The sequence below is a fragment of the Marmota monax genome, unplaced genomic scaffold (genome assembly GCF_021218885.2).
Source record: "Marmota monax isolate L192 unplaced genomic scaffold, Marmota_monax_Labrador192_F-V1.1 WCK01_AAM20220418_F8-fsc00141, whole genome shotgun sequence".
Lineage (NCBI taxonomy): Eukaryota > Metazoa > Chordata > Mammalia > Rodentia > Sciuridae > Marmota > Marmota monax.
The window spans coordinates 3,367,872-3,391,055 of record NW_026692981.1 but is presented as its reverse complement, the minus strand read 5'-3'; the positions used below and the strand labels follow the sequence as shown (position 1 = coordinate 3,391,055).

The window sequence follows — 23,184 nt, the reverse complement described above, 5'->3', positions numbered from 1 at the left end:
ATACGAAACCAAGGGCACCATAAATCACAACAGTAGGATTAATCTCAATATGAATCAGATGCATGGGTAAAACTCAGACATTCCCAGTTAGTCCAAAAACAGCAACACGAAGTGAGAGAAAAGACAACAACAACTTTCACACGGAAGCCTGTGAACAGTCCTCTCCATTTTATCATAATTTTCAATTGAAGAAAGTGGTCCTTATACCTCAGTGAGAGTGTTCCTTAATTAAATAACTTATAAATAGGAACATTTAATATTGCTTCTGGGAGACCAGTCGAGTAGAGGAAGAGGGTCTGGGAGGAGGAAGGAAGAAAGAGGAAGAGGAGGTACTGGGAAATGAAAATGACCAAATGTTATGCATGTACAGATACACCACAGTGAACCCCACTATTATGTATAATTATGATGCACCCATAAGTTTTAAAAAATTAAGTATTGATGATGATCCTAGTCAGGACAAAATCTTTGCAGGGAAGGGGTGTGTATTTTGCTTCTTGCAATATTTTGTCTACTCCTGCAATTAGAGGCCAGAGAGTGAGCAGACCTTAGGCCATGGTTTTAGCAGTACAAACTCATTCTGTGTAGATTGTCCAGCTCACCACCAAAGTTTCCAATATCACAAGAATACCAGGATTCATGCTTCCCTGTGCCAGCCATTTAATTGGCAGGACCATGTTAGACAACATCAACAAATTGGCTAGAAGAGTTCTGAGACTTGTTTTGACTCATCTTTAATATACAAAGATGAACTTCATCAAGATTTTACAAGACTTAGACTTATTTTTGTACTAAGAAGGAGTATTATTAGAGTTCACTGTGTTTGGAGTTGGCAAATAGATATATTTCTTACCTTTCATGAAAATCTTAATCTCCATTCACAATATTTGAGTCAGCATGTTTGAATCTACATTACCTTGTTGTTTTTCAAACTCAGATCTATGGTAATGAGGCCATCAGAGGGAGAAGAAAGAAAATACTATCAAAATCGCTACTTGGTATTATGGTAAAATAGCAACAATAAAATTATTTTAATCAATTCTTTGTAAAAATTAACTTCAAGAGAAAATTCTGTAATCCCAACTAAGTATGGCAGATAGCCAAATCTGGACTACAGTAATTCAGGGATGCTGTATAGTCAGAAGCTAACGTGTGCTTCATAGTCTTTTGAGATTTCTTTGTGGACATTTTTCCATTTACATATATCTATTTTTTGAGCAGACATAATGACTATAGGTAAAATATATTTTTTTTCTACTGTCATATGCTTATAGGACAGCTGCTGTTGTTGCTTTGATATTTTCAATTAAAACCTATTTGTTCTTTCCCAAGGACACTGATAATATTCACTATGGTTTAAGTCATATGGAAAGCCCATTTCTGTCTGAAGACAGATAGATGTAGCATGCCTAATTCCAGAAATTTCTAGGGGTTTAGAAAAGGTCTACATCTGTCAATTTATAGCTTGGTTTATTCTAGAAATATGTGTGCAAAAAAAAAATCAGTCTTTGTAACCCAGACCAAAGGCTTCTTCAAGCCCCTTACCTGTCTTAGAGATTAACTGTGGAAGCGAAGCATAGATAGAGTGGCTCACATAGAATTATTTTGCACATCTGATTATGATCCTATGATGATACTATGCACTTTCTGCAACATACATGAGAGAGGGTTAAATTAATTTTGTAAATTAAAAGATTATCTCAAAATTTAAAAGAGAAAAGAAAACTATCTGTTTTTATGACTAGAGAAAATGCAAAATTATATAGATCAGGTGAAACTTTTATGTCATTCAATTTTGTTAGAATACATCAAGCCAATTAGATAAAATTAAATTTCAAGCCTGATTGATTTTTTAAATATTCATTTTAAACATTGCATTTGGTGTTTATAATATTACACAGGAAATATCAAAGAATGTTTGGTGCATCCAGGAATGAAATGAAACCTATATTGTCAATAGCCTCGCTGGGGCTTTTGATAGAGTATTATGACATTTCTATATTATGCACACCATAAAATGCTAAACATACACAGGACATAGGACTATAAGTTTAAAAACGCACATACTGGAAGCTGGAGTATTTTGGCATTTATAGCTGGCTAGCACAGGAAGATAATGAGGAGTTTGATACCTTGGAAATCGTAACAATGAAATATGTAACAATAGTTTCCCATCAAGATGGATCATATATCACACAATATTGGGGGATAATTCAAGTCTGCAAGGCAATCTGCTTTTCATTTCAAGTGGAGGGCCAATGTAAGCCATAACTTACCTGGGTAGTACTCGTGTGGGAAATAATGACAAATTTAGAATAACTCATGATGAAAAAAATCCACATAAGAAAAACATGAAAGATTTTATATCCTCTTGGATCTGAACTTTTTTTTCACTATTATTCTTATCCTTCCCCATTAATGGAAAAGCTCTTATGTTAATATGATTTCATGATGAAATACAAGCATTTCTTTAAAAATTTAAATGGCCACTTATGATTACCAGGCAATATTTCTCAACTGTTGATCAAGACAAAGTGATGTAAGTCTTCATTGTGATAGTTTACTGTGTGTAACTCAGGATCCAGGAACCTATAAATTTACACAATTGTTTAATCACTTCCCATGCTAAGATGTACAGTGACTATTCTCTTATACACCAGTTATTTGTGTCAATATTTTTTTTTAAGTCACATAGAATTGGAATTAGGGTGGCATAGAATCAACACTTCTAGATTTTGTAAAGAATTAAACGACTTCTATTCTGTTTCGACTTTTCATCTAATATTTGTGAAATCTTGTGAGACAGGAAGGAGACAGAGGAATTGTTGGTGAAAAATAGAATGGGTCTTTGTGATTTGACAAAGTAGTGGGAACTCTCTGGCCTCTGGCATTTCCCATCATCCCTGTAGGCTTTGGCCAGCTGCCCCTTGAGCGATTCATCTCAAGACACTGCATGAGAATATGCCAAGGTAAAGAGAGGGGAGAGGGAGTTTGGCAATATGGACGGAACTTTAGCTCCATCTCTATATTATAATTTACTTTTTCTGTAACACAGAGATATCTGTTCACTCTAAAATCTAAGTTCTTCATGAAACAGGACTTCAAGGGTGTTGGTTCCAAATGAGGTAACATCCTTCTTGCATATAATACAAGGTTGAAGGCCATAAACTTTAGAGATAAAGGAAAGCTAAATTCTGTTCCCATGGTTTTGAATAAATGGTTCCGTCTCTGTGTATTTCAGTTTCTTTATATGTAAAGTTGGGCTCATATCAGGTACCCCATGATATTGTTATGTGCATTAAGATAAAGAGTTACATAATTTTTTAAAGTAAATGCAGAGAATAACAAGTGGTTATTATTTTTATGCTATTTTTAAAAGAAACTATTATTTCTATCCATCCAACATTTATTTATGACTGATACTTTCAGAGAAGAGACTCTTGAGTTAAACAACTACTTATGCCTTTATGAACATTGAGTGATGATCCCTAGGCATTCTTCAGTAAAGTGATCACTATTAGTACTTCCTCTTGTCTATCCCACTCCTACACTTAACAAATTGTCCAGTCTCCTGGACAAAATTGTGACTTTTCTGTTGACAAAGTAGTGTATCATGACCATCACCAGGCTCAATGAAGACTATGAAAAATATGTCAAACTTTCCCTATCAAGTATCTTTAAAGCCAAGAACCTTTGTGACCCTCTTTTTCTAGAATAAAATAAAAATAACCATAAAGAAAACTGTTTTTATTTGTTTTATAATAATTAGTTTAACAATAAATAATAACATTTTCTAAAATCCTTCTTAATGGTAATTGACATTTTGTAAGATAAATTATGAGATGAAAAGTACGAAAAAAAGAGAAAAAATATAAAAATGTGGGGATTTGATATCTCCCTTGGTATAAAGATTTTATGTTGAATCATTCAAAATAGTTGACTTTGTTTTTAGTAAGATGAAATGCACAACTTAAGATTACACATTTCGAAGTGTGCAATTTTGTAGTGTTGAGTAAATTCATAATGTTGTACCACCACAACTTCAGTCTTTTTTCCAGAGCATGTTCATCCCCCCAAAGGAAACCCTAAACCCATGAAAGAGCTGATCCCTATGTTCTTTCATTCCTCAGCCCCACAGGAAGACTGATACACTTTGTCCCCATAGATTTGCCAACTGGATATTTCTTATAACCAGAACCATATGATATGTGGATTTGGGGTCTGTCTGTCCGCTTTCACTTAGAATAATGTTTCTGAGTTTTATGAATGTACTAGCAATAATTAGATATTTTTTTTGTATGGCTAATTACTCTTCTACTGAGTGTAGATACCACAGCTTATTTATCCACTCATTGATGACTAGAATGAATCTTTATCTTTTCAAAATATCTCTTGTTTCTACCAACTTGGGGCATTAATCAATCCCCAGTGTTCGTTAGTCAGATTATTGTCACTGCCACCAAAATGCCTGAGGAAAACAACTCAGAGGCAGGAAGATGTATTTTGGTTCCTGGTTTCAGCCCTTGGTCAGCAGCTCCACTGCTGGGCCTTGAAGCAGCAGAACATCACAACAGAGGGTATGGTGGAGGAAATGGCTCACCTCATGGAACCAGGAAGTGGAAGGAGAGGGGGAGGAAGGGGCAAGGGACAAACAAAGTCCCCAAGGCCACACCCCAGAGGGCTTGCTCCTTCTAATTGAGCCCCATCACCCAATGATGCCATAAGCTGAGTCCTCGGTGGATAATCCCCTTATGAGCCCAGAGTCTGCCAATCCCATCCTTTCCTCAGATCCTCACCTCTGCACATTGCTACACTGGGGACCAAACCTTCAACATATGAGCCTTGGGGAACATTCCAGGTCCCAACCAGAACCCACAGTTGCCACAGCCCGGCTGGCTGGGCAAAATAACCGGGGGATGACGAGCAACTTGTGTACCTTAATACAGCAGGAGTGGGAGCCGTTTATTGTAGGACAGGAGGCGTATATATACATTCCACTCAGCATCTAATTAGCATAAACTAGATACAGCAGTCAACCAATAAGGAATCTCCACACTTCATGGCTCGCTTTTGTTACTTCACAAACCACTCCCTCTGGCAAAATGCCAGGCGCCATCCAGACTTGTTTACAGACCTTAACACACAGTTAATAGGATCTCAAATTTCTGTGGTTCATGGCCTTTACTGGATTCTAAAACTCCATCCCACAGGTGTTTCCCCACTCGTGTCTGAGAGCACTCAAATTGATTCATGAAGTCCTCTCTTAATTCATTTTGGTGTGAATGGGGACTGCACACATCATCACATGGAGAAGTTGCCCCATCCCTGCTGATAATGCCATGTCCATGTCCCTCTGAGAACCACCAGGCCAGCACCAAACAGCTCAGTCACCCCCTCCCAGACAGTGTGCAGCCTCAATGGCACGCTCCTGAGGCAGTGAAACCCTGGATGGATGAGGGAGGCTGAGGCCCTGAGCCCATCAACTCAGCGGATGCCCTGAATCATGTGGGAGCTGTAAGCTTGTCCCAGATCCTACAGCTGTCATAGATTTTTGACCCAGCAGAACCTTAATTCAGTTTGAAACAAATAAGAAAATTTTTTTTAAAGTCATTGAAAATGATGTTGATGTTCTTAGTAAAAGAAACATATACTTATGTGTTTTATAAGTGAATACTTGCTATTAGGTGTAATTAGTGCCTAAAAATGAATTTGCAACATATTTATGATGATTCCAGCATTCTAAGAGCTGTGGGATCAGATTTCTGTTGAGGAGCATGGTGGTGTGTCTTTAGAATACAGTGGGAATACCTGTAATGTCCTCTACAGCTTGGTAAAGGGTGGAGCAGACACAACAATATGAGCTTTGATTCAATCAACAGAACTTGTACTCTTTTTATTTAGCCAAAATTGTCATCTCCCCTTAGTCTCCATAAAAAAACAAAGAAAACAGTGAGTTTGAGCTAGTAGTCAAGAGACAAGCCCATCTTTTTTGTGGTTCTTTAGAAAAATATTACCTAAGTATGCTAGGCCGTCCTCCCAGAGCTTCCCGTGCAAGCCCTTTGGTTTTTACTTAGGCATTGTTCTCCCAAGCGACAGAGAACAGCTGCACATATTCTGGTAATGGTTGATATTTTGAATATTAACTATTTAATTCACATTATAATCAATCCCCCCCCAAAGTCAAGCAGCCTGAGGTTCTTGTACATTTTTGTGTCCTGTTTGTCAATGACGTAATCATTTCAGATGTTTCACCTGAGTTTCTTTACAAGTATTCAAAATCACATTTTAATCTTATTCACTCCTTTAAAAATTCTAAAGACAAAAAGTCACAGGATTAAAAAAAATACAAAATTGATGATGTCATAAAGTCGACGTCATGCCAAGCGCTCACGAAGAGGTGAAACAGGCGACAGGAAACTAGGCCGGAACTTCCAAGGCAGGGCTTACCTTAGAGTGGTTTTGTATCAACATTCTGAGTTTCTTCACAGCAGAATTGTGAGAACCTGCAAAAATAAACACAAGAAGAGAAAGTGAAGGGAAGGAAAGAAGGTAAAGTAAGGGATGCTCAGAGCCACACTGTAGCAAAGCCCTCCCCTCAAGGTACCGAAGTGCCACTACCTGCAGTGTGCACACCCTGCTTGCTAAGGGTCGGCCGTCTGCTTGGGCTCAAAGGTCTTGGCAAATAAAGCAGAAAGAAGAGGGCGTTTGCAGGAGTCAGTGTTCTTATGACTCAAAAAAGAAAACCAAAACAGAAAACTACAATTCAGGGGAAAAATACCCGAGACCTAACTGAGAAACTTCTCTCGTGGCTTCTCATACAGAGGTATTGGGAGATATAAGAGGAATCCCTGGAGTAGGCTAAAAGCTGCATTTTCGTAGCCTGTTCTGTTCCTTGTGGTGCTCCTCACTGCAGTCAACTGGCATGACATTCTTGTGTGATTTAGCACAAGCTGATCAAAATAGTGCTAAAATTGTGGTTGGGTGCCCAGTCTTCTTATGCTTTGGTTAGATCCAAAGATGTAGTAAAAATATACTTAAAAGTGAAATTTTAGCATGCCTGCAAAGCCTATATCAGCAGACAATTCCCCACAGCCCTCTCTCTGATAAAGATTAAATAGCAGAAACTGGAAACATTTTGTCTGCTTAAAAGAACCTGATGTACAACTACTTGGCACTATTGGTGAAGAGCTGAATCACATCCTTCAACACTCAAAAAAAAAACCTAGGTTCTTCACCTCCCTTTCTTATCTGTGACATGGTGGGACCTAATCTTAAGAAGCAGTATTAAGAAATATTATGTTGGTCCAGAACTGAAATCAGCCTGGGAACCTGTAGTCTTCATGTACTTGTGTGGAAATAAATGGTAGCTACAGACTTTGAGAGACATAAATCAGTGGAATATTTGCTGCTGATATTATGCAAAGTGGACATGGACATAGATGTTCATGACAAGATGTATGTTTCAAAAGAAAGCTTTGTTTGGGTATGTTGGAAGTCAGAACACCAGTCACAGTAACTATAGAAATGATTTGAAATGAACATGAGCATTGTGACCGCAGTTTGATTTTTTGGCTCTCCACATATTAAAAACGAAATGCAAGGCCTGGGGTTGTAGCCCAGTGGCCAAGCACTTGACGAGAATGCAGGAGACCTGGGTTCCATCCTCAGCACTGAAGGAAAAAAGAGGCGAGGGAGAAATGGCTACTTGTTTGCTAAACACATCAACTGTTTGGTCAAACTTATCTTGGGGGAATCTGGAGAATGTTCCACTGGATTAAAAGTTGCATTTTTAGAAGAAAATGGAGGCTTGCTCCCCAGCCCCTTCACCCAAGAGAGAAATACTCGGGAGAAGTCACCTGAAAAGAAGTCCAGGGTCGCACCCTCAAGGAAAAGGCGCTTCTCCTTTGCATCTGAGCTTCTTCCCAGGACCTCATGGGAGTTTCCTTCCAACGTTAGTTTTTTTTTTTTTCCTTTCCTCCTATAACTTCTCATCCTCCCAGTACTGAAGGAGTTTAAACAAACATGATTTTGTTTGGTTCTGCAGAATTAACACAACACTCAAGCTTATTTCTAATTGAATGCAGATGTTTTCTAAGCAGAGAAAAGCCTCAGACTTGTGTGCATAATTCTTACCCTGCCCTAATGGAGAGAACTAAGTCCAAAATTAGCAACTTTTTAAAGCCAAATCTGGCCATGTGCCACATAGACTGATTTGAGTTTTCTTTTCTTTTCCTTCTCTTTCCAAGGGAGTATAGACAGAAGGTCTTACAAAAAATCTATACTGGGAAGGCTACTGTTTTTCTAAGAAAATTTTAAAAGGCTAAAAAATTCCAACATGCTAAACTAATCAATGTGGCATGGCATCTCTGTCTCCCCTCTGCCTCGGTCTTTAGCAGTTACACTCAAAACATGTCACAAACATGTTGTCCTCCTGTGGCTCAGCAGCCAGCCTTGGAGGAATGAGGTCAACTCCAGGGCTCTGTTTTGACTGTCCGTAGTTGCTGAGAAGGACAGACTTGTGGACACCAGATGAAGGGGTTGCTCTGTGTTCTTTTGACTCCTGGCTTCAACAATTTGCCATGAAAGATTTAATGACCTCATTGTCCCCACAGTGCCAAGTCTGTGTGTTTACATGTCTACAACAGCAGGTTTGGGGCTGATTATGCTGCCTCTTTTAAAAACTCACTTTGATTACTGAGAATCTCCTAATTAGGCCGTTTCTGTACATTATCTGTGCTGCAGAGGCCTGATCCCAGCCTTGAAGTGTGCACCACCATGAAACTCATTATTTAGACATAGGGTATATCTTGTGTATATCTTGATGTGCCTTTCCCATTGGTGAAAGCGTTCAAACTTTTCAAAAGAAAACTTTAAAAATGTGTGATTGTATCTCGTGTGGAAATAAGTGATTCCTTGGTATTACACATTCCTTGATTGATAGCGAATTGTTTGTGTGTTACAAGGGTGGCCTAATAGTTCTAATGAACTTGAAAGGTCAGGCCTTGAGTTATATTTAGGGTTAGGTTCAGACAGGTATTTAAGCAAAGAGAATTCCTGATTTGCGCTGGCATAGCCAGTCCCTCAACCAGTCTATCCATGTCAGCATAACTCTACTCTAGAGCCCTTTCGTTGCCGTATTAGCCATTGGATTTTTACTGGTTTTCATGAGTTTGTAACACTTCACCTGCAGCCATGGTATTGCTCTAGGTTTTACTGATCTAGAAAACATTGGGGGCTCTGGGTCTTAGGTTCTTGTAATTATTTTCAAGGCTTTGATTGCCCAATTGTGAGGATCCTATTTTATGTAGGTGAAGCATCATTGGGCACGTTGGTGAAAGTCCGTTTTTTGAGCAAAGTTTAACATTTTCAGGAAAGAAGAAAGAAGGAATACTAACCTCCATTTATTTTTGAAATTTATAATAAATCTTCCAACAAAAGCTGTATATTACACAACCAAAGTAGATGACAACCCTGAGAAGCTGAAAGTGGAAGTTTCTAGAGAGTTATTTCTTCCCTTGTCAAAAGAACAACGCAGGAGCAAGGGAATTGGTTTTGAACCATGCTCACACACAAATAGTGGTAGAAAAGACTTGAATTTTCATCAGTAATCAGGGAAGATGTTTAAGTCAATTTCAACCAAAAATACCAACTCAGAATCTTGGATCCAGGCAATAGTTTTGCTTTCCTTCCATGCCGTTCCAAAGACCTGATCGGGAGGCAAGTTGGGACATCCTGGGACTTCATCCTGCACGTTCAGTATTAAGGAGTTCTGAAAGCACTTATTATTCTGTTTCTTTTCCTTTGAATTTCAGTTTCCGTTTGTAACTTGCTTTAGTGGGTGACCTCTTGAGCCCACAGCTAATAGCTTCTAGCTGAGTAACTTCGGCTCCTGAAGGGAATTCATAGTATGATATTCTCAGGTTAACTCGTAATTGATCGTTTTTAATGGATGAGTCTTTTTGTTTAGCTAAGGATTTCTGACCTTTAAGACTGTTAGTATTTCTAGGTGATATTTACTCTGTTGATCTCTTGCTTTCATTGTTTCTTTGCACTCTTTGTGTGTGGTTTCTCTGTTTGAGCTGGTGATTTCAAACATTTTCAAACTAAACACTTAATCTCTGTGGTGTGTGCACTTGGTAGCCTGTGTCTGTGGAAGCGCTCCTCTAAGGCAGTCAAGAGGTGTCGAAATCTTTGTCCAGAGAAACTTCAGTGCTTCTCGCTGTGCGGGGGAAGGGAGCCTGAATGAGGCCTAACCACTTTGGTTTATTTTCTATCTGGTTTTTGGCTTATTGGATCCAGTTGTATCAGGTCTTTGTATTTTAGACACTTACTGGGAAAAGATTAATGAAAAAAAAATTCCTACAACATCTTTATACTATGGATTAATGTGGGCAAAATGTATACTTAAACAAATGCTCTTTGTTCCCCATAGATAATTTCAAGTTTTGAAAAAACTGCCGGGTGGCTGGAGGCCAAGTTGCCTGGGTTGAGGTAAGATGAAGGATAACCTCACATTTTACCAGTGAATAGAGAAAAGACACTCAATGATGTCCTCTAGGAGAGAATTCAAGGGGTGTGTGGAAGTGGAAAGGGTCTGAAGAATTTGTTCTGTATTTGAGCTCCAAAGCCACCATTCTAGGCTGCATGGCTGAATTCCATTACCTGGGGTCACTTGGGTTCCCTGCCCCTGGCCAGTGGCATGGCCTGGAACGAGAAGGCTGGAATGGGAGTTTAGGAGGCTCTGATGTGCCTCATGGCTGCATCCTAAAGAGCATGCACTCACTCCTCTGCCAGCCAAGCAACCCCAGGTGCAGAGACAGGGAAACCTCTCTAGACTAACCTAAGAATCAAACATTAACCCAAAGTGAGGTACTTAAACAGCTCCAGCAAGCAAGAAAATACAATAAATACCATTCCATTTACCAGCTTTCCAAGATTGAAAAGAGAGAGTTAGCATTAAAATGCATTTAAAAAAGAAAAATCAAGTCAGTCTACAGAAGCTGGGGGAAGGAGGGAACACATGGAGTCACAATTCCTTCCAAGCCCACAGAAAGCAATAAGAGTTCTCATTTAACCCGGGGAAATGACTGGCGAATCACTTGTACTTTGAAACGATTCTAAATTGCAAACTAATTCCCCAGTGGGATATGTTGATGGCCTACTGTACCCAGCATAAATAATGAGTTTGCAACCAGGATCCCAAATAAAGTGGTGCACGTTTGTGGAATTCATGAACAAGTTTCCCCCTCCGTCATGTGACATTGCAATGTTAATGCTTCCAGTTAGGAGTTCCACTGTGTCAGCAGGTGAATTCCCTGGCAGTAAGTCAAACTTTAATGGGACATGCTGGGGGAGCCATTATGCTGCTGCAGTGTAAACTCTGGAGTCAGTGTTAGGCTTCGAGAGGTGTGGACATGGCCTGGTACCTATTCTGCTTGCAGGTGTTCTTTTCTGTTTGACTTTTAATGCTATATTTTAAATTGACCGTGACAAAGTTAAGTTTCTGTCTAATAAAGGATTTAGATACAATGGATCTACTCAAACCTTTCTCTCTCTCTCTCTCTCTCTCTCTCTCTCTCTCTCTCTCTCTCTCAAAAACCGTTTTTATACAAGGAAGAAATCTGAGGGTGGAGAGGGTTAAGTAGCTGGTTAGATCAGACACACTAATACAGAGCAGAATTGGGACGTATTAGTGGGAGTTCCAACTGGGAGAACTGGAACAAGGCGTTCCCACCTAGGACTCACCCACTCCTTTGTTCTCTCTTAAGGATGCTGTCTTTCACTGGGAAAAACAAAAACAAAAATAAAGCAGGAAAGTGCAATAACTTTTACAAATATATTTAAGAATGTTTGACGAAAAGAGGAATCTGAGTTATAATTTAAATAATAGGAAGCAAAACATGTAACCTAGTGTAGCTAAACATCCAGATTGCAATGAGAAATAGATACATAATAAGATAAGTCTACAAGATATTTTTAAAAATACATATAGGGCTTCATTCCTTAAACTTAAAACTAGGTTGTCACTGAAGAGCAAAGATCATGCCTGTGAACACCACACTGAGCTGGGGATGAGACCTGGGGTACTTACGTATTAGAGCAAGGCTTGTCTCCTTAGCCCCTTCTCCTGGGCTCGCTCAGTGACATGGGGAGGCTCTTGCCCTCAGAGCAGTTCTAGCCACACAGCTCCCTTGGCATCCCAGCGCTCTGTCGCCTGTGGATAGTCTTCCTTTACCACACTGTCTTTGGTAAAGCCCTGCAAATACAGCAAGATCTGAGTTCTGTGCCAGCTTGAGAATTGGTGCCACCGTTGCAAAGCCATGCCATCTGGGTTTGGAATACCAACCAATGATCAGCCTACACCTAAGGACCAAAGCAGATACAGCCGCAGTGAGCCTCAGGAGGCTGCACCTCTCCGCCAGGTGGTTCTCTGGCCGACCTCTGGAGAGCCACCTGCTCTCCACCCCGGTCCTCTGTGGCCACACCCACACTTCTGCACCTTCTCCACAATATTCAATCCTCTTCCCTAACACTTCTTTACCAAGATTGACCAAGACTTTCCAGATGCTGGCATCAAAGGATGCGCAGGTGAAGCTGTGGTCCTACGCCTGCAAGTATCCTTTTCACAACTTCCAAATTCACATCTCTAATCTGCATCTTTCTTCTGTGTATTAAACATATCGGGTTTTTGTTGTCAACTAAATTATTGCAGGAATTTACACATGAATCTGTCTAAATGAATGGAAATCTGAGGAGAGTAACTTCTTCCCCAAATCTACATAATCTTTCTGTGCATTTAATGATGAATGTAATGCCCACCCACAAGTTGACTACACAGGTGACCCCAGGATAGATCCTTTACTTCTCCGTCACTCTTCAACTTTCAGTCCAAGTGCTGACACGATTTCTCTTTTTTTCATCTTCATGCCTTTCCAGCCTTCTGCCTTTTTCATCCCTACTCCACTGTGGAGGGCCTCAGTGGCTCCCTGACCATGGGTGACTGACAGTCCATCAAGCCCCCTCCCTGTCTGCGGCCAAGCTGCCTCCATGTCTGAAGCCCTCACACTCCCAGCGCTCAGCTCTAGCTCAGCACTTAGGGGTGGCATTGTTCAGTGTGTTGACTCAGCCTTCTCCATAAGCCACCTGGTGGGAGCTAGAAGCTATGTCTTTTAATATTTCAAGATGCCTGGCCCAGAATAAGTATTCAATATATAATTTCTAGGTGAGTAATTGGCCAAGTATCTAAAGCAAATTATCATAATTGCACTCATACATTCCCACGTATATGTTTTTATGTGATTTTAGTTTTGTTGTTCAATTTTGTACACTTAGAAAATACCAGCCCAAGCACTTTTTTACTTCCCACCTTGCTTTTTATGCTAACAATAAACATATTAATTGAAGAAGGGTTGTTTTTCTCAGGCACATTTTATGACTTTGTATTTATTAGCTTATTTTATTTCTCCAACAGCTACATAGGTAGTTCTTATTATTATTCCCCCCATTTTTACACATGAAGAAACTGATGCACAAACAGAAGCAGAATAGGACCAGAAGCCAGATGCCAGCGCCAGGGACCCTGCCCTGGCTGCTGCCGTGATCTTGCCCAAGCCACTGTTGCGCTGCTTCTTGCCTCCCTTCCATTCGTGAGGAGTGGGCAGAGGGGAGCCTCACTCCAGAATCAATTGCAATGAGCCTCCCAGCTGGAAGCCATGGGCCTCGTCAAGCGACTAGCCTGTTCTTGTCACCAGTGGTCTGTACCATGTGCATGGGATGCAGATGGTTTCAGCATGAAGTAAAGAAAATTGGCCACGAGGGCTGAGTGGTGGCTCAGTGGTAGAGCACTTACCTAGCCTGTGTGAGGCACTGGGTTCGGTTCTCAGCACCACATATAAATAAATAAAAAGAAAAGTCTACTGAAAACTAAAAAATATTTTTAAAAAAAGAAAGAAAGGAAGGAAAGAAAGAAAAGTGACCATGAATGAGTTCAGAAGTGGCCAAAATCATTAAGATCTAGAAATGCTTGAGCATTCCTTTCAGAATCCAGATGTGATAAAAAATTATTCAAAATACATGTAGAACACTTATCCTGAGTTCCATAAAGAGATCCAAAAGTGATGGAGAGTCCCTTTACGATTCTTTGTTAATCTTCTGACAATCCCATGAGGAAAGATTCATTTCAATCAGTGCAGATGACCTGAGGAGCTCTCAGTCGCTCCTGGCCCTCCAGAGTCATGGCATCCCTAGACCTCCGATTTTTATAAAATATTTGAAAGTAAGGTTGAACGTTCCTGTTCTAAAATACACGGCTGCATGTGCTAAGTGCTTTCTAGAGTATTGTGACTTGTGTCAGGGTGGTGGTGACAGAAGGAATGAATCTGTTCATTTGTTTATGCCCGCTGGTGGAAAACAAACTGAATATCAGCCAACATAATTCAGTTGACACTGTTCTGAAATATCCTCCTCCCACACAAAGCAGGATTTCACATTTGCAGAAAATATTTATCTCAACAGCAAGCAAGCCCATACTGGCTCATTTCATAGCTTTAAATCACCACATGAAGGAACGTGACCAGGCCAAGTCTGGAGTGCTCCGGCTCAGGTAGGGATGAAGCGTGTCACCAGTTCCCAGGGGCTATCAGGGAGATGGCAGCAGGCTCCACATGAAACAACCTTCGGTCAGTTGTTTTGCCCCACTGGCCAACATGGACAGGTCACTGTGGCTTGACATCTGCTTGAATGCCAAGCGGAAAGTTTGAAGAAGGCATTTCATTATCTCAATCAGGATTACGTCCTGTGCTCTTGAATGATATTCCAAGTCAGGTTACGACTTTTCTCTTATGTCTCATAATTGTTTCAGTAAGAATAAATGTTGAAAGGGAAATGTATCCCATTTGTAAAAACCTTGAAACAGTTAAGCAATGAACCCAATTAAGTAGCCTTTTTTTCCCAGAAGAAAGTAATGTTTTAAATCAATTAATTAATTCTTTTTATAAGCGTGTATTGCCGTCACCTACAACATAGCTGTCACTGAGCTAGGCAAGGGAAGGGCAAACAAAACACATTTCCTCTGCCTCCTCGTGGGTTACAGTGTCTTGAGGGGACATTCAGAAATAAGTGACTGTGGGATATGTTAAGTACTTTGGCAGCACTGTGAATAAACACTGTGGATAACAAGGCAGAAACACAGATACTTCTTGGAGTTTGGGCAACAGCCTAGGACAGAAGACACCTTTGCTTTGTGAGTGAGTGGAAGCTCACCTGTACACCAGTATGAGAGCAGGGAAGGCAAGAAGTTGGGATCCACCTTTCAACTCCTGGTGCCACAGAGACAATGAGCCTGGTTATGGGAAGGCCGAAGAGCTGGGTCCAGGAAAAACATAGGGGAATTGGCCTTGAGCTTTCCTCTAAAGAGTTCTTTTTAGATATTTTAACTTGAGCAGGTTTGTAAATCTCTACCCATCACAGTCTGGAAGCTGGGGTATATATAAAGCACAGAAGAATTGCCAAGATGCTCAAGGGGAAATTATATTCAATAGAGGCAGAGAGGATGTAAAGACGGATTTTTTTTTAAATTTTTTATTTGTTCTAATTAGTTATACGTGCCAGCAGAATGCATTTTGATCATTGTACACAAATGGAACACTACTTTTCATCTCTCTGGTTGTACATGATGTAGAGTCATACCATTTGTGCAATCATACATGGTCCTAGGGTAGTGATGTCCGTAGGTAGTGGAATAAGGATGGGATTTGAAGAACTGCAGAGGCAGAGCCCCAGGGAGCTCCGCCATTACCTAGAGAATTCCACACTGTAACCGAGCTGTCGCTCACAGACTCCAGGAGAAGCCAGAGCCTTGGAACTGCAAAGTCAAGGAAGGTCTGACTGAAGACCTGGGTCCGGCCCCTTGTCCTGTTGCTTCCAGATGATGTTGCACATACTGGGCCGGGGAGGCCACCTCACGCCACAGGCTGTGATTATACTTGCATTTCAGTCACTGGTCATTTATGTGTGGGAACAAAGGCCAGTGGTCTCATGTTTAATGGCACTTCTTTTTTTTTTTTTTTTTGCATGTGGGCAGCTGCCTGTAAATATTTATGAAATGAATGATTTTTTTTTTGGAAATTTTTATTGCCTAAAATAGTTCCCTTTCCCCAATTCTAGTTGTTTGTTGGTTATTTTGAAGCCTAAGTTAAAGGAATCTCTTCAGCTCTGAAGTAGAAGCTTTAGAAGTGAAAGGTCTGGTAAACGTGTAGTGACTGGTGATGGATTCCAGTTGGAGGGGCCATGGAGATAGGTGTTGAGCAAGGGTTGCTTAGTGTGGGAGAAGCTGCCTGAAGCCAGCGTCCATGTTCCCTGCAAGTTCCTTTCTCTAGGAATATTCAGAGAACAACCTGGGTTTGGTGAGTTCCCATAATGGATATGAAATTGGCCACTTTTGATGTGTAGAGTTTATCTGAGAGCCAAAGAGGTGTCATGGGCCACATATTGATACTGACTCCTTTGACAAAAGTGTGCTTCATCTTGATTACTTACTGCTAGAGATGTGTCTTAGAAGCCAGACCATGTTAGGGAATAAAGCCGGCTAGTCTAAGCCTACCTTTATGGGAAAAGGGAGAATGTGAAAGTTTTTAATGCTTTTCAGAGTCCATCAGAAGATAATTTACATTTTAGGCTACCTATTAAGAGTCCAATTACCTGGGTGCAGTGGTGCACCCCTGTAATCCCAGTGGCTCTGGAAGCTGAGGCAAGGAGGATCACGAGTTCAAAGCCAGCCTCAGCAAAAGTGAGGCACTAAGCAACTCAGTGAGATCCTGTCTCTACATAAAATACAAAATAGGGCTGGGGTTGTGGCTCAGTGGTTGAGTGCCCCTGGGTTCAATCCCTGGTACAGCCCCCCTCCCCAAAAAAAGAAGAAAGAAAACAAAACAAAGAAAAAAATCCAAATGGACTAAAAGCTAAAATAGTTCAAATCTGATTGTCATATCCACCAATGTCTACACTGCTGGTTTAATGCAGAACATCCGGTTCTTTCAGAGTCCCAGAATAAAATTAAATTTACAGCAATTTTTCTTATTAGTATATTTGGTAATATTCTGCTTATATGAATATTGGTAAGTCATGTCATTGTTACACATCCATTCATTCAGAAAGAGGCATTTCAGTTCAGCTATTTGAGAGGAAGTATGCTAGTTGTTTGGGGTGTGAATAAATTAGGAAGGGTCCCTGCTAAAAATCTAGTACATTCAAGAGGCTAAAAATCTAGTACATTCAAGAGGCTAAAAATCTAGTACATTCAAGCTGGGTCTTTGTACTTGTGTTTTCATGGTTCTTGGGCCCAGTGGGCATTTGTCACACTTGGCTGTAATGTCCTGTTCACAGATAATGTGCAAAAAAAGAGGAGAAAGAACATTAGGAAAAATTTTTTAAAAAAATAGCAAAAGGCCTTCAGTCACTTATATTGACAACAGCATCTTATTTATTAAAAATGCAGATATTCAGGTCAAAACTCAGTTAATTGATAACCGTAACCACACTGAGGTAAAGAAAATTCAAGATTCAAGGCAACTGAAATCATGAATAGCTCATTGCTCAACTTAATTGTTCTTTCTCCTCTTAATACCGCCTGTTAACATTTTGCAATTGGAATGTTTTCCATCTGTGCCTTTACTTGAATGGTGTGAATATAGCTGATGAAAACTATTATCACTCTGTCTTTCAGACTTCGATCTGCTTTGTGGTGACACGATTACAAGCAGAAAAATGTTAGTGCAGTCATCCACTTGATGTTATATAGTTTTATGTCCCAGGGTTAGAGTTTCCCATCTGTACTTCAAACTGCTCTAGTCATTCTTATTGTGATAGGGAATACCTAGGTAGACACGTGCAGAAATGTCACCTGTGTGATTGATCATAATTGTGAATGCTCTGTTGCGTTCTTTTAAAGATTCAGGGTAACACTAAATGTAAAGATGCTCTTGTGTTAATAAATAAAAATAATTAGAATGTATGAATTTGTCCAGTGTTACTTTGGGATATTCTTCCAATAAAGTGTCCTGTGTTAAGTGTGAGATTGGAGAAAAAAGTGAGAGGTTGGACAAATGAGGAAATAAAATACTTAGGCACAAGAAGAAGAGTGTGACTTAAAGAGGAACTTAAGGCAGCGAGGGTAAATGACTGTTTTGCAGGATGTTTACTTTGTGTTTGAAATTAGGAAATTTTACAAATCATTTGACTGCATAGGGATGTCATCTACTTTCTGTGTAGTTAACATGATTAGAAGAAATTTGGATTAGAAAAAAACAACAAATGCTTTTTTACATTTCTATGTCAACAGATATTAGCCCATAATTTAGGCAAGGGAGGTATTTCCTGCTCTGACATGCTCAAAAATAAGCCTGTGACTTTATATTTTATTTTGTTTCTGTTTTTGAGGAAATGCAACAGAAAGAATTGTTACCCTTGTGGCCCCTGTGTCAGGTAATGCCCGTGCCCCATGGGCAAGTGTAGGAACTAGTCTTAGCCAGGACACAAGATTTCCTCCAAAGCGAGTTCTTTGTTCAGATTCAAATACCAGTCTTCAGAGCACAGTGAACCAAGAGTACACTGCAGACATGATGTGCTTGAAATCCACAGTTCGTCTTTCATCTGTGTAATTACATTGGAAGAAACAGGCAGGAGCGTGCTGAGGACATGCCTGGCTGGGAATTGTGCTTGGTGAGGCCTGAGTGTAGGAGCCCCTCCCATGCCCCGTTGCAACCTTAAGCACCAGTACAGCTGAATTTGAAGGAAGAAGTAATTCATGACATGTGAGTTCATAAGGGTGGGGCCCTGACCAGGTTGGATTAGTGTCCCTGTTGGAAGAGACACTGAAGAGCTTCCCCTCTCTGCAAGCATGCACACACAGCACGGCAAGCTCTGTGAGGGTCTAGGGCCAGGCAGGAGGCATCTGGAGGCCAGGACAGATGTGATTTTTTCTTAATTCCACATTCGGTCTTTTTTTTCCTCCTGAGAGTCTCAGGAACAACAATGAAAGCCTATGGCAGTGGGAAAGCAAAACTGTTTTTATTTTTGACCAAGAAGAGAATTGGGTGACACTCTCACAAATCAGCTTCTCAGCCTGAACAAAGACTGAGAATTCCTTTAAGGTAAGGGGAGAGGGAAGATCTTAGGTAGCAAGCAGGAGGATTACACATGACTTTTCTGGAAAGGACTCCTGGCTTGGCCTGGCCTTCCCTTATTCATTACCAGCCCCTTTCCAGTCTAGGTCCAGAATGGTTGGCCAAGGTGGCCGGAGGGTGGGAGTTTGACTGGGGTGATGTGTGACAGTGGAAGGTGCAGAGTCTGGGTCACCCTGGGTCCTCTGTGGCAAAGCCAGCTCTAACCTGTCATGCAGCAGTGGTTGCCAGAGGCCCGAGTGGCCTGTTTGGTGGTTTCATCATCTGAGAGGAACACTGATTGGTGAAGTGGGCTGCACTGCTCAGGGCTTTGAGGGGGTGTCTGCCCTTGACAGACACTGACCCAACTGGACCTTGACCTGGGACTTCAGCCTCTGCACTCAGTCCATGGTATTTCGTTAGGATTGTAAGAGTCAATGTGCTTTTTATAAAAGAAGTTTATAGCTAATGAATGTTTATGGATACTTCCTCAAAACCTCTTTTTTTGAACAACTCATTGGAGAACACTTGCCCTCGTTGTTCTTAACGTAGGTATTGTTCACACAAGGCCTTTGCATTTGTGGTCCTCAGGAATGGTTAAGATCTAAGATACAAGACGAGAACCAAACAGGACAATGTTGGTTCGGATCTTCCAGAATCCAGCCCATGCCTCTGCATTTCTCTAATCATTATGTTTTTCAAGATGATAACAAAATGTTCCCAGTGGACAGGACAGGGACTTTGAAGTCCAGATCCAAATATTCAATGGCAATTGAGAAGCCAGGGGACACTTTTCTGGGCGGTCAGGGAAAGGCGAGCTGCTCTGGGACTGAGTGCTGTGGGGTTGATCACACTCGTAGTTCCCGGGAGATGTGCTGATTTCACAGGGCTCTTTGTGATGGTGAAGCGTGAGCAGCCTGCCTGTGTGTGTCTCTGTGTGCGCTTCCTACACGCTCTTCCCACTTGTCCAACATTAGGCGAAAGGCATTTCCAAAGAGAATTCTATTTCTGAGTTTTCCATGAACATCTGCATTTTTCAAGATGAAAATGATTCTTCCTGGATTGATTTTAACAACAAGCAGTGCAAAGAGAGGGGATGCGAGGCAGGCGATGTGGCCACACACCAATTTCCTCCCTTACACACGGTTCCTATCACTTATCAGAATTTTAATTCCACCTGCTAAGTAATGCAGGTCGTAGAGCAGAGGTTATGCATGCAGCCACAGCTGAAAATCTTCAGATGCCTTTTCATTATACTGTGGGTGCACTGCAATCTCTTCGGGCTCCTTGGGGGATGGAGCAAAGATTGCTGAGATAAAGGTGAATTACTTTATTTATTTATATTTTAACAGGGAAAGAGCCACCCGTTGATTCGTCCATCACAGTTCAAACTCAGCCCATCCATTAGCATCACATCTGTTATGGTCCTTTCTACTACACGATTTTAGAAAGACTTAACCTCAAGTATTTAATCATAATGCTTGGAAGGGAGAAAGATCTTTCCTTAGCAATGTTGGAGTACTCATTGGCAGACAGCAGAGACAGGCTGGGTTAATGTCGATTTCTTTACTTTTTTATAAATGCCCCCTGTGTTACCAGCATGGATTTGAAGGTGATGTAATTTTCTTGCAAATCCATTAGTTTTATAGGTTTTTGGCAAGCCCCACTGCTATGTTGATTAGATATAGTAACTGTGTCTATTTAAACAGGGCTTTAAATGCTTGGCTCAACCCTCTGCACTGCTGGATAACAAGATGTACAGTAGATGCTCTCACTTCAGGTTGTGCTAAGCAGTGGTTTGACACATAACTTAGTGTTTAGCCATTTGTGATAAGAAGCACTTTAATTGCAGAGTTAATTGCAAGTGCCTCCAAGATATACTTTTAAATGCTCCCGACCAAATAAGAGACAGCCTCTCCACCTCCTTAGGTGGCTTTACTCTATCACTGTTTCCCAAAGTGTCCTCCACAGAACAGCAACATCAGCAGCACCTGGGAGCTTGTTAGAAATGCAAATTCTTGGTTCCACTCCAGCTCTCCTGGATCTGAGAGTCAGGAAGTCAGACTCTGCAATCTACACTTGACGAAAAGTACTCCTGGGAGTCTTCCCTTGGACTTTAAGAACCACTATATTGGAGAATCCCTGTCACAGGGTGCTGCTGTATTTTGGTGCTGAACAATTAATTTGAAACATATTTGACTTATTCTGAATGAATCAACTTTCTATATCCAAATTAGCTAATGCTGGAAAATTACTACTTAATAATTACAAAAAGCGATCACACATCTCTTAATTTTTTAATATGTATCTTTACACTGATAGATTTGGCTTCATTATAAATGTATTAGCATTGAGGTTTGGGGGTGAGGGAAAGTAGCTATTCTTTATTTTCCTTATCTCTCTTGCCTCCTCTTTTTCATTATCTAAAGAAGTTAACATGGCATGCTCCATTAAACAAGATGCAGCTTTTATTATCTTTTATCTCTTCCTGAACCTTTTCAATAAATGCTACTTGATTACTCTTGCATGTTGAGAGAGACATTTAGAATAATCAAAACATAAAGAAAGTGTGATGCTTGGTTAATCCAGGGCAGAACAACTTCCTCAACACCAATAAATGGGTTCAGACTAAAGCAAACAGGAATACCACAGGATGCCAGAGATGCTGCTTTGCAGGAGGTACGAGGTGAGAAATCTGTTCCAGGAAAATAAACAAATCAGTGGTAAATACACTTCCTAGCCATAGAAGTGTCCATCTCCTGAAAGAACAGCCCTGGCCACTTAGAGATCTGAGAGTCACTGCAGTTGCGTCTTACAAATGATCGCTTTAGTTGTTCGTTTGTACATTCACTCATTTACTTTTCCATTCATCAAACATGGAGAGGTTTCCACGGGTCCTTTTGTTGTTTTGCGTTAGCTGAGCCAGAACTGTATTTCCAGAATCCCCTTGCCTGTGAAGTTCCAGGTGTGTTGCCTGCGAAGTCACAAGACAAAAGATGCTTGGTTGGCGATTGGGATGGCAGCAGTAAATCAGTAACATTCTCCCTACGACACTGTGTCACTTGTCTCAGGCTTACCTTGTTGGAATGGGACATTGCTGGCCCCACGGGCCTTCCATATCCTATTGAACTTCCTCCTTTGGTCTCCCAGATTCCTGGACTGTATGTGGGTTTACTTTTCTTACAAAAGATGCCAGATTTTGCTTCTGGTCCAACGGTCATGAAAAGTAGATTCTCCATGGTTAAAGGTAGACCCCTGTGAATTTCATGCCGCACTTGCTGGTTCCAGCGGGTCCCCCTCCGTTCCCAGGTGAGTCCTTGCTCAGCTTTCTTTCCCCTCAATTCCTGTCCACGTTTCCTGTGTAAGGTGGGCCTTCTCATCCTGCACTTCAGACCCAGGTTTTAAGCAGCTCTTGCAATTTTATAAAGTCAAATCCACACAGTGAAGTTTTTATTAGTGTCATGGTCCATTGAGATTGCTGTAACAAAATGCCCAGGCTGAGTGATTTGTAGGAGTTTCTCTTTCACAGTTCTGGAGGCTGGGAATTCAAGATCAATGGACCAGCCGACTCAGTGAGGGCTGTCCTGCTTTCAAGACGGCACCTCCTTGCTACATCCTCTGGAGTGAGGCCTGTGTCTTCACCCGACAAGGGCAGCAGAGTGGAAGAGCTGTGCTGGTCCTGTAGCTCTCTCACAAGGGGTAAGATCCCATCGGTGAGGACAGACGTCACCTGGTCACCTCAAAGTCACGGGATCTTCACATCATTGCATTGGAGAGACACAAACACTGTAACCTAGTGAACACCGTCACTCCTAGTGAACATGCATCTCTGATCAAAACATCATGCAGAATTTGGTACTAAACAGTGTTCCAAAGGAACTGAATCCTGACAATACTTTCTTCTAATTGTTTCTAAGATTTCTGGAATTCATTCTATGTTTTGTTCAGATTTACAGGCATTTCTGTACTTCAGTGACTGCCTCTAAACTCTGTGACCAAGTACATTCAGAAGGTATGAGCTTATTGA

The 23,184-nt window shown here is 40.9% G+C and overlaps 1 long non-coding RNA gene across 3 annotated transcripts in view; it reads left to right on the top strand.

The window, feature by feature from the left end:
• Positions 1-23,184, top strand: part of LOC124097939 (uncharacterized) — an 84,001-nt gene that overhangs the window by 40,598 nt on the left and 20,219 nt on the right. Inside the window, exon 3 of one of the 3 annotated variants that reach the window (XR_006853419.2) lies at positions 10,433-10,491. The exons of the other annotated variants lie outside the window; for them this stretch is intronic. This is a non-coding gene — a long non-coding RNA (uncharacterized LOC124097939). The remainder of the gene's footprint in view (positions 1-10,432; positions 10,492-23,184) is intronic. 3 annotated transcript variants of the gene reach the window in all.